Genomic DNA, 12,070 nt, shown 5'->3' with positions numbered 1-12,070 from the left:
TTGGCATCCCCCTGCAACAATTGTGTTGGCTGTGGGGGAGCGTGGATTATGCGACCGACTACTTGGCTGGCCTAATGGGCGCAAGGATGCCCAACCAACAACATGGCCAGCCCTATGGGTGGAGGGGCAATGTTAGGAATCACCCTCACCCACATGCAATGATTATGTTGTGTGTAGGGGAGCACAAACTGTGTGACTAACTACTTAATCAACCTCATGGATGAAGTGGCAATGCCAACCGTCACCCTACCCCATACTATGAACTCACACAACAAATTTATTTTCATTTTTTTGTTTTGTTTATTTTATTTTTTCAATTTTTTGCGGTTTTTTTTTCCACTTTATTTTATAATTTTTTTTTTCAAATATTTTTATGTTATATATATATATATATATATATATATATATATATTTCCGGGGAAAATAGAGTTCATAATTTCTATTAAAAGTAGATAATAGAGATTACATGCTGTTAATGCCAAGGCATATGCAGAAGTGTGGCGATAAACCACTTACAATATCCAATACTTCAGGGAAGTATGCAAGTAAAGCCCTCAGGGGGCATCCAGAAACAGGGTATGTAACCCCCAGCAGGAGGAAACGCCCACCCAAAACTAGCTAATAAAAACAGTAAATAAAACAAATGCTCAGAAACCGGGTATGTAAACCCCAATACAAGAGAATACCCTACCCAAAACAGCTAATAAAAACAGTAAATATCGATGGCTCCAGTGGGAAGTGCAGGAAGATGCAACCAGAGGGAAGAGGCACGAAATGGAGGCCACACCCCCATCCCCTCAACTCTCCACCAAATACCCGCAGAAATCCACGCAACTGTCCAGTGGAACCAGAAAAAACGAACCAAATACAGCCATAGAAGAGGGGCACGAATCGCAGATCCCTCAACACTCTCCAACGCTGCAATGGTAGACAAGCAGAGGACCAAAAATAGAACCCAGCATCAGCAAAAGAGCCCGAACAGGTCCCAACATGCTGCGGCGGGTCGGTGCGGGGGCAGAGGCGGCTAGGGCAGCCACCTCGCCCCCATGAAGGATTTCAGGCCCGAAGCCCCGGTTCCACACAGCAGCGCGGAAACAAAACGCACAGATGCCAAAACCCCTTGTAAAAACCGCCTAGACTGAAAATGTGCAGAAGAACGCCGCCGCCTCGCAGGTCAAACCCCGGGTCACCGAAGAGGGTGTCTCACCGCAGTCTCAAAACCTCCAGATCCAGAACCGCAGAAACAGCAAGCCCCGGCGAGGAGTAGTCTGGAGGCCGACCAGATCCCCGCCCGCGAATGGCCCTGCCGCCGCAGGCCAAGCAGCAGCCAAGCTCAGAAAACCCTAGGTCGCCCCCTGAAGTGGCTTCTTCTCTTGCAGAGGCCAAAGATTCTATATATATATATATATATATGAATAATTTATTTTTATATCTTTAATACTTTTATTTTCTTTGGTAACTTCATTTATTTTTCTTAATTTGATTTTTTTGTTTTTTATTTTTATTTTAATGTTTTTAATATGTAGTTTTTATTTTTCATTTATATATATATATATATATATATATATGTATGTATGTATATATATATATATATATATATATATATATATATATATATATATATATATATATATATATATATATATATATATATATATATATATATATATATATATATATATATATATATAAACTAATGTTTTTTAAAATAAATTTTTAAAATTTATTCATTTGATTTTTTCTAATTATGTTAAATTTTTAGTTTTAATCATTAAGATAATTTCTTAGTTTTAATAATTTTTTATTGATTTTTAAAAAAATATCTAACGTTTTTTTAGAAAAATTTAAAATTTTCATATTTTTAATTCAAAAATTGTGTCGTATTTTTTTAAAGGGTCATTTTCATGATTTTGTGTATATTAATGATGATTTTATAAATTATAGTTAAAAAATATTGCAATTTTACTGCCCAATTGAAAATTCGTTAAGTTGTATGTGGCTAGTATTTCAAAAGAGCTAAATTTTTAGGCTAAAAATTGTTATGAATATACTCTTTGATTTAGATGTTAGATTTTAAGGTTTTTTAGTCATGATATTCGGTTTATAATGCCATGGTTGAAAATTATTGAAATTTTAAAGTGTTTTTTGTACTCATTGCATTGAGAGACACTCTACAACTTAGTATGAGAAAGATATGTAGGCGTTAGGTGTAATGTAAGAAACACTGTATGTCAAAATATATATAAAAAATAAATAAATAAATAAATGTTAGCTTCATATGTTTTAATTGCATAGAGTGGTCAACAAGCTAATTGAATTTTACAATCTTGCTTTAGAGGGAGCTAATAAATTGAGATTTGAAGTGGATAAATTAATTGATTGTTGAGGCACAAGGACTTGCATAAATTTTGGTGGTTAGTCACCACTAATAAGTCTACACATTTATAATTTCACTCCTACAAAAGTGCTAAGTAAAACATAAATAATGGTGTGGAGTGACTCATGATAAGTATTTTTATTTACATCTTATTTTTATCCATTTTTTATGCAAAGACTTGCTTAAATTACAGCCAGAAGTAACTGATGGTATGAGTTATTTTGAATGATTTTATTTTTGGATTAAAAAATCACTACACAAAAATCTTGAAATCATGTATGAATATTGGAACCATATTTATAAATTATGACATACAATGTGTGACCATATTTATAAATTATGACATACAATATGTGATGCAATTATCTACATGACACTATATTATGCAAATGATACAATAAGACCTTCAAGTTATGGTTCAATCAAATGTTTTAAAAATATTTTTTTAATAATATTAAAAAATAAATATTTATTTTTCAAAGTTAAACATTATAAGTTGCATTGGTCAATGCTAAACTAATAATGATCAACAAGCAAATCGATTGCTAGAGTCTTACCTTGGCAGGGACTAATTTGCTAGAGTCCTACCTTGGCAGAGACTAATAATGATTTTATAACCATATTTAAATTTAATTAATAAGCACATAAAAACTTAATACTTAGAATAAACTTTTACCATGGATATTATTAAGTTGTAAATAGGCTTTGTCACAATACTAAGGGCCAATACCATGGCTTATCAATACCACATTCACAAAAACCTTAACTCACTTCACAATCAAAATATTTTATAAATATTTTATTTTAATTTAATTTTACAACATTTTTTTAGTTAAATATAAAAGAAAAAATGTTATACTTTTGAGATATATTTAAACCCTCTACCCTCACTACTACTAAAACTACTCTATGGATATTCCATAGAGATTAAATCGAGGTTTTAATCAAATTAAAAATGAGTATTTCTATATATATATAGATGTAAAATTTACATAATATTAACATAGATCCATCTTAGCTTCAGATCTACCAAGTGCTGAGATATATCAAATATATTTTCACTCCAAAAGAGGTTTGCACCTAAAGAGATTTGATCCCTCTCGGCACTTGTTAGATCCAAAGTTAAGATGGATCTAGGTTGGTTATATTTGGATTTGATTCCATAGTTAAAAATTGTTACAATTTTAAGGTTTTTCAAAGTCACGCTATTTGATATTTAATGCCATGGTTGGAAATTTTTAGAATTTTGAGGTTTTAGTTTTTAATTCCATGGCTAAAAATTGTTGCAATTTTAACCAAAACAAAGGGTGATGCAACATCACCACTTTTCAATTTTAGAGTGTCTTTTTCATGTTTTTTGGGCAAAAATAGGGGTTTTATGGGCTAGAGTTCTCGTTTTGAGATTATAGTTCTCATTAAATTAGTAACATTGTTATTAAAAGAGATTAATAATTAACAATAAGGATCCCCAACAAACATGAAACTATCACCTAGATCAAATAGGAATCAGAATGTAGTAGCCTCATCTTTCGTATTATATTCATCTCACTCATGAAAATACATTACAAATGTGTCAAATTGAAATAACATCAAAATAGTGAAAGATGATTTTTTATAATTTGAGAAAAGTGATTTTTCTATTCATGACACCTAAGGGATGTGAATAATGGATACATCTTAAAATAAGAAAAAGATAAAAATGATGGAAAAACCATATTTCTAACTAAATAATAAGTTGTTTGGGTCGGGCCTCAAGTATGCCCTAAAACTGCTTCTACTTGGCCATGAGCTCATCTTCTTCGGCAATAAGGAAACAAGTTAATGACCCAAGACCCAGAGGCATATGGTAGGAGTGAAAGCCTTCCCCCTTACGGACCACCAACGGGTTATTCTAGGTGGCATGGTTTTCCTTGATTAACAGTGATGGGCCAGCTTGCGTTTGTGGTTAACAGCTAGAGATGGATGTCCTCATTGTTGGTTTGACAACTGAGTTATGATAGGTTTTCTGACCTGTGAAAAAGAAGAAAAAAAAGGTTGTTTGGGCTCTTAAAATAAATAAATTTGTATATACTTATATTGCAACAAGGAAAGTTCCTATATATACCTACGATGTGGACTAAAAACAGGCATTCCTCTATTGGGTTGTTGAAACTATGTTGAATTTCATGGGAATATTGTGAGAGTGGCTTGTTATAGTAAAACCCTTATCAAGCCAACATTTATGAGGAGAGGGGTCCACATCTTCCTTCATCTAAGTACACAAACACAAACCAATGGATTTGGTTGTAGAAATTAATAGAAATTTGCTACTATTGATGAAACTGAATTGAAATTAAGAGATTACAAATTTCCTCTGCTATTCTGCGAAATGAAAATCACAATTTGAAAACACATGCAATTACACACAACCATTAAAACACCACAAGAACATAATGATTTACAGGGGAACATAATGATTTACAGGGGAACCCAACTCAAAAAAACGCCTCCACTTCTTTTCATTAATCAGATGAGAATGAGAAACTATTATAGTGTCTTGCTTTGAATATGAAGCACAACCTACACTGTAAACCTATTCTCTTGTTGTCTATCCTACTCTAGCCAACACTTAGCCAATTCTAGGCTCAAACTACCTCCTATTTCCTTGTGCAATCCTAGAGGAAATTAGCTCCTAAAAAGTAGGAACTTTCTCCTATTTTCTTATGCAATTCCCAAGGAATGATTCACGTATTTAATACTAAGATTTGTACACTCAACTAGTATACAATTGATAATTACAATGTGCCTTTTCCTCCACTCCATCTAGGCAATTCAAATTCCATGCATGTTTGGGCTATTTTGAACTTATTAGCTAGTTTAATTGAGAGATCACTGAGTTAACAATAGTTCTACTACTCAACTGACCTTCAACTAACTCAACTAGGTACTTGAGCTTAGTTAACTGAGTCAAAATAAAAGTAACTAAACTAGATTAATCAATTTTAGCAATCATCACATGAACAACTCTACTTCTAGCCTATAAATCGAATTTACGAGTAAACTAGTGGACACAAGCCATGTCACACAAGTTAATTACAATCCAGGTCATTCCCTGATGTGGAAAATTGAATTACTAAATTTGACTAAGGCACAAGTAAAATTTAGCCTTTCTTGCTACATTTCTAACACTCCCTCTTACCAAGAAAGGGATTTTTCACGACCCTTATCCTACACCTACGGAATTTGATATTGCCTCTTGACATTGCCTCCTTGGGATTTTGCATCATAATTCTCCTATGAAAACAATCTCGTAAGTGATGGTTCTTGATATCAATATGCTTGGACCCGTCATGAAATACTGGATTCTCAGAGAGTTTGATATAACTTTGAGTATCACAATAAATCATTTTCGGATCCATATCCTGACTCAAAATACCCACAAGTATTTTCCTATGATACCATGTAGAAATTAATATAACTTTGCTACTACTGATGAAATCAAACCGAAATCAAGAGATTACAAATTTCCTCTATTATTCTCCAGAATGGAATCACAATTTAGAAACATATGTAATGACATGAAACCATTAAAACACCACAAGAACACGATGATTTACAAGGGAACCCAACTGGGAAAATCCCTTCTGCTGCTTTTCATTAATAAGATGAGAATGATAAACTATTACAATGTCTTGCTTTGAATCTGAAGCACAACTTGCACTGTAAACTTGTTTTCTTGCTAGCTGTCCTACTCTGCCCAACACTGGGAAAATTATAGGCTCCATCTAGCTCCTAGTTCCTTACAGAATTTTGGAGGAAATTAGCTCCTAAAAAGTAGGAATTTTCTCCTATTTTCTTGCATAATTCCTAAGGAATTATTCACTTTCTTAATACCAAGCTCTATACACTCAACTAGTATATAATTGTTCATTACAATGTGCCTTTTCCTCCACTCCATCTAGGAAATTCAAATTCCATGTATGTTTGGGACATTTTTAATTGATTGACTAGTTTAACTGAAAGATCACTGAGTTAACAACAATTCTACTACTCAGTTGACCTTCAACTAACTCAACAAGGTACTTGAGCTCAGTTAACTGAGTCAAATTGAAAATAACTGAACTAGATTGCTAAATTTTAGCAATCATCACACACACAACTCTACTTATATCCTATAACTCGAATTTACTGAGTAAACTAGTAAACATAAGCCATGTCACATAAGTTAAATGCAATCCAAGCCATACTGCTAATGTGGAAAATCAAATTACTAAATTTTACTAAGGCACAAGTCAAATTTATCATTTCTTGCTAAATTTCTAACAGTGGCATACCCACAAAAGGGTGGAGGGACATTCCCATGAATGGATAGTGGGGGATACATACCTTCTATATGCATAAATTTCCTTAGTTTGATCCCACATAACTTGGTGGGAACTATGTGGTGGAATATGTTGAAAGGACGAGCGAAATCCCACTTGTTGAGCAAGTTGTTACAATCTGCAAAAATTCATAATAGTGTTTAGGAACAATTATAAGAAAACACATATACTATAGCATCATTCAAATGAGAGTGAATAAGAAAATTAGTAAAACAAACAAGAAATGACTACAATTTGAAAATGGGAAGTAAAGACTCTTTTATTGATTGTGGATAAAGATAACATTGTTCTACTAAATGAGAGACAAAGGATGATGTGAGGTTGGAGTATCCATCTTCAATCCTCCAATGAAGGTTCCTTTCTCCTTTTGCAAGTTCTTTCTCTCCTTGTAAGTTTCTTCAATGGTGAAGACTCACAATTTTGCAAGGCACATGTAATAAAGCTTGGAAACAAAGATAAATTCCGACTAGATTTTGGCAGCATAACCAAGCAATTCTTCTCTTACTGAAATGGCTCCCCAAGGCTAGTATTTATAAGGATATCCAAGGCATTCGTGGGATTGGTTCATTGAATTAGTGTTTATTGTTTCATGGGCTTATAATGCTTGAATGGAGCATGAGGAGACCTTTCAGGGCTTCAAGTACTCCTCCCCACGTGTGTGGTAGCTTAAAGGCAGGTTATCAAAATTTGTATTTTTCATCTACCAAGATCTTCATGGTTCCTCACACCATTATTTATAGATCCACCAATTTTTATGGATATGCATGCTTTTCAAAGGAATAATCACATGAATAATGCAAATCATGAATGGTCACTATGCACAAATGGGAAAAAGAACCAAATTATAAAGTCAGTCCAACTACTCGTGGGCTACTCATTAATTATCTTCAAGGACCTTTGTCTTACTAAATTAATGATGTTTTCTTGTGATCACTTGTACAACGATGAAAGACATAGTTTCCCCTTAATGTATATGGTTAGGAGAAAACATATAGCCAAAAACATAATCATTTTCTTACTTAAAATTTATTAAATTATATTGAGAGAGAGAAGAGAGAAGGACATCCAATAGTAGATGAATAGGAGTATACATATCGAACATACATCTTATGACAAGAGATATTTATTATATGTAATGACTTTGATAACAAAGTTACAATGATGGAGAAGGGAGTGGTCTTGTAAAAAAAATATTGGTGGGCATGGTAGGTTGTGTATGTTGAAGTAGATAACTATATCACCCTTAGGGGTGCCTAGTACTAGTAAGAGATCATTTAGATGAGAATTATACCATAGCCTTGACATGATTAGGATGTGCGCATTCTATTGATTAATGAGTGTTGATCAAGCTCACGGGTTTTTGACAAAGATAGAAAAAAATAATATTTGCAAGGTAAGATCAACCCGAATATGAACAAGTGTTGAAATCAAACATCAAGGACACTAATGGAAGCAAAGAGAAATGATGAATCACTGTGCTCCATTCAAGGTTATTCATCATATATAGGACTAAGAAAAAAATACCACTTCATTCCTTGAATATGTGAGTTGATGTCAATAGGAAGTAAGACATGACCATAAAGGGAAGAGAACCCTTAGAAACTAAAGTGTAGTGGAAGATTTATACAATTTTAAACCGGGGGAGCGATGGCCAGGGATCGGCAGCCAGGGTTACGGGTAGATCCTCGCACAGGGCACGGGTAGGGAGCGAGTCATCGGTGTCCGTGTGTAGTAGCAGGAGCAGGAAAGGCTCATAGTTTTTGAAGGGCAGCTGGAGGTGTTTCGAAAGAGTTTTCACAGTGAGATACCGCCATCAGGTGTAATTCCTCCATCAGAAATCGTAAAGGCTGACTCCGCCTTTCCCGTTTCTACCAGAGTAAGGACAAAGTTTATGTTGGCATTTAGCATTGTTTCAGGCGTTTATATTGGAACGGATCCCGTAACCATGGTAAACCCCAAAGAATTGGTCGACTTGGATCCAGAATTGGAAGACATTCTCTCTGTTTGGGGGAAGGAACCGACATTACAAAATGTGGAGCGGTATTTCGGGGGGTTAGAATACTCCAAGTTAATCCCGGTTTCGCAAGGAAATAAGGTCTTGTCACAGCAAACTGGTAAGGACTTTGGCAGTTCGGTCTCCCAGGCTTGCAGACAAGCTCCCCAAAAGCAGTCAACCAGTGAAGAAGTAGGTGATAGAGTGTTGACAGTGGGACATTCTCCCAGGTCTAAGAGCAAAGCAGGGTCGGGAAGATTTCTTTTTTCAGGAGGCATTGAGGAAGGGGTAAACTTAGGGCCTGCTTCCGGGTCAGGCAGAAATAGGGGTTCTGAAAGGTTCTCTTCGCTTTCCAGGGCCTCTCTGCCGAGAAACCTTTCTCTTCCAAGCGGAATCGAAGTAGGAGGGCACAACGGCCAGGTTGGCAGCCTCGAGGGAGAGCCGGAAGGCATCAATGTACAGCTGGATGGGAGATTCAAAGCAGATATCCCTATACTTGATAAATCTGGGCTATATCAGTCTTTTCCGGAGGAAGAGAAACAATCAGATCCGACCTTGGAGGATCCAGAAAGGACTGGTCCTGTTGAGGAAGCTAGGGTTTCAGCGGAAGGATCCTGGAAAAAAGGGGGAAAAAGGAAAACTCAAAGGCCGATTGGATCCCAGGAGTTGGTGGGCAACCTGATCCTCGGAATGGAGGTCTCTATCGATGAAACCATAGTAATGGCAGAGTGCTCGTTGGTAGGCAGGGTAAGAGGTAAAAAGTTTTCGTCAGGCTTCTTGCAGTCATGGGGAGAACAACGTTTTGTCCATGACAGACCCCTGGGGTTTGAAGCCTTAGCTCTAGCTAAGGGCTGGTTTATACTCAAGTTCGAGGACAAGGAGGCAGCAGAGTGGGTGCTCGGCAGGAATTGGGTTATCAATAACTTACCAGTCCTGTTGAAAAAGTGGAGTCCATTGTTTGATGCTTACAAAGAAAAATCCGATGTTTTCCCGGTTTGGGTAAGGGCCCCGGGACTACCATCGTTCCTCTGGACCGAAGCAGTTTTCAAATCCATAGGTAACAGATTGGGATCTTTCTTGGAGGCAGATATGTCATTCTTACAGACCAAAGATAGAGCAATGGCACGCATTCTGGTGAGTCTTAATCCCAGCAACGGTCTTGCGCAAAAAATCAATCTCCAATACAAAGATTACGTGTTCGAACAGATATTGGCCTATGAGCATCTTCCCTTTCGATGCTATCAATGCCATGTATATGGCCACTTTGCCAAGGATTGCACGCATGCCAGAAGAAGAAGGCATTTTCGGAGGACCCCTATACCAAGTCAATTAGGATTCAGGCATGGACCCGTCCCTCAAGAGGAAAAAGGCAAGGCAGAATAGAACGCGGAAGTCATGGAGTCGAAGGGGGGGAAGAGCGCAGAAGCACTGGAGGACTCCTAGCCCCAAGAAGCGGTCAAGGGTTTAGCGGAAGTCATGGAGTCGGATACAAGATAGAGGACTGGAACTGGCTCATTGCTAAGATTGAAGCAAGAATTTCTCACTGGAGTCATAAATGGTTGTCCAGAGCAGGCAGATTAACCCTTATTAAATCAGTTCTACTAGCCATCCCTGTCTACTGGGCAGCCTTAACTTGGGTTCCAAAAGGTGTGATGGAAAAAATCAGGAGGATCTGTAGCAAATTCTTATGGGCAGGGGCTAAAGAAAGTTCTATTCTCCCATGGGTAGCTTGGGACAAGCTGGCAAGACCCAAAGAATGGGGAGGATGGGGAATAAAAAGGCTCCCTGAGTTTAGCCTTTCACTGGCAGCCAAATCAGGTTGGCGACTTATTTCGATGGAGAATCTTTGGACCAGAGTGGTCAGAAGAAAATATATTGACCCTGTTCCAATGGAGGACTGGATCAGAAGCCAGGAAAATAGGAAAAAAAATGTTTCAGTCGTATGGAAAGCAACGGTGGAAGCCTTCTCTGTGATTGAACAAGGGCTAGCTTGGAAGATAGGTGACGAAAGTCATTGCAGGATTGGAAGGGACCCCTGGGTAGGCTGTAATGAAGCTTATGCCCTATCCCCAGGCTTACTCAGGCACCTTGATCACAAGGGCATTTATACTTTAAACCAGGTGGAGAAAATTGGTCAATCTTCAATATGGGGACAGGCTTGGAAGAGTGCAGAAGACCTGGGATTAAATATCAGGTGGAAGATCGAATGGTGTACTTATATCCAAGAACTTCACCGTTCTAATGTCAGGCTCAAAAATGAATCAGATCTTTTGATATGGGCGCAGGGGGAAATAGGAGAATATACCCCTAAGGATGGTTACAATTTCCTTATGCAAAAGAAAGGCTGGGGCAATCCAGATTGGTGGTCGAAACTTATATGGAAGCTTAAAGGACCTGCAAAAGCAAAGATTTTCCTCTGGTGCATGCTAAAAAGGAAGGTTCCAACCTGGGATACATTGCGAGCCAGATATCTAGTTGGACCAGGGAGTTGCCCTCTGTGCAAATCAGAAGAGGAATCTATTAACCACCTTTTTATCTCATGCGCTGAATCAAAAAAGATTTGGGGGGAGCTATCTAGTCTACTCAACATCAAGGCACAGTTGGGCGATGAACCTTTGGAAGCGGTCTGGAGTAGGTGGTGGCAAACCTACAAGGAAGGGAATATGAGAATTCTTCCTCTTATTTACTTCTGGGGAGTATGGATTGCGAGAAATAAGAGCCTGTTTCAAGATAAAGATACCCCCGTCACAATAACAACTATTAACTGTGCAGCTATCTACTCTGCCATTCCTGTTCTTGATCTCAAATCTACTCAAAAAAGATCAAAACCTGCTAATATCCAAGAGGGTATTCCCTGGGCCTTTTTTGATGGGGCCTCCCAGAACAACAAGGCAGGGGCTGTACTGTGTATTCATTTTAATCAAGATCATTCTCTTAAAGCCTCGGTAGGCCTCAGATCAGGCTCAAATAACTTTGCTGAGATATCTGCATTATGCTTTCTTCTTTGTTGGCTTCTTCATCGACATATTCACTCAATCCAAATTTTTGGTGACTCTTTGAATGTAATCAATTGGGTGAACGGAAATGCTGCATGTCAAAATAAAATCTTGAAGATTATTCTTGAGGAAATACAGCGCTTAAAGTCATCTTTCAATGTCTTCATCCTATGCCATATATTCAGGGACAGAAACGAGGATGCTGACAGGTTCTCAAAGGCTGGTGTTCAACAAGTTTTGGGAAGCTGGTCAATAACAGAATACAGGCAGGGGCTGTCCATCGTTTCAACAGATCCTCCTTTCGAACAGCCTCAGTGATAGTGACACTCTGCCTCAAATCGCT

General features: G+C 37.3%; 1 pseudogene; it reads right to left on the bottom strand.

Moving 5' to 3' along the window:
* The window catches only part of LOC149222800 (asparagine synthetase [glutamine-hydrolyzing]-like), an 80,284-nt pseudogene extending 71,638 nt beyond the window's left edge, over positions 1–8,646 (bottom strand).
* Between the last annotated feature and the right edge of the window lie 3,424 nt (positions 8,647–12,070).

This window comes from Pinus tabuliformis, chromosome Q, assembly GCF_031772625.1.
Source record: "Pinus tabuliformis cultivar Carrire ecotype Pingquan chromosome Q, CPIR1, whole genome shotgun sequence".
NCBI lineage: Eukaryota > Viridiplantae > Streptophyta > Pinopsida > Pinales > Pinaceae > Pinus > Pinus tabuliformis.
The sequence above is the reverse complement of the archived record's forward strand: the minus strand, read 5'-3'. Positions and strand labels throughout refer to the sequence as shown.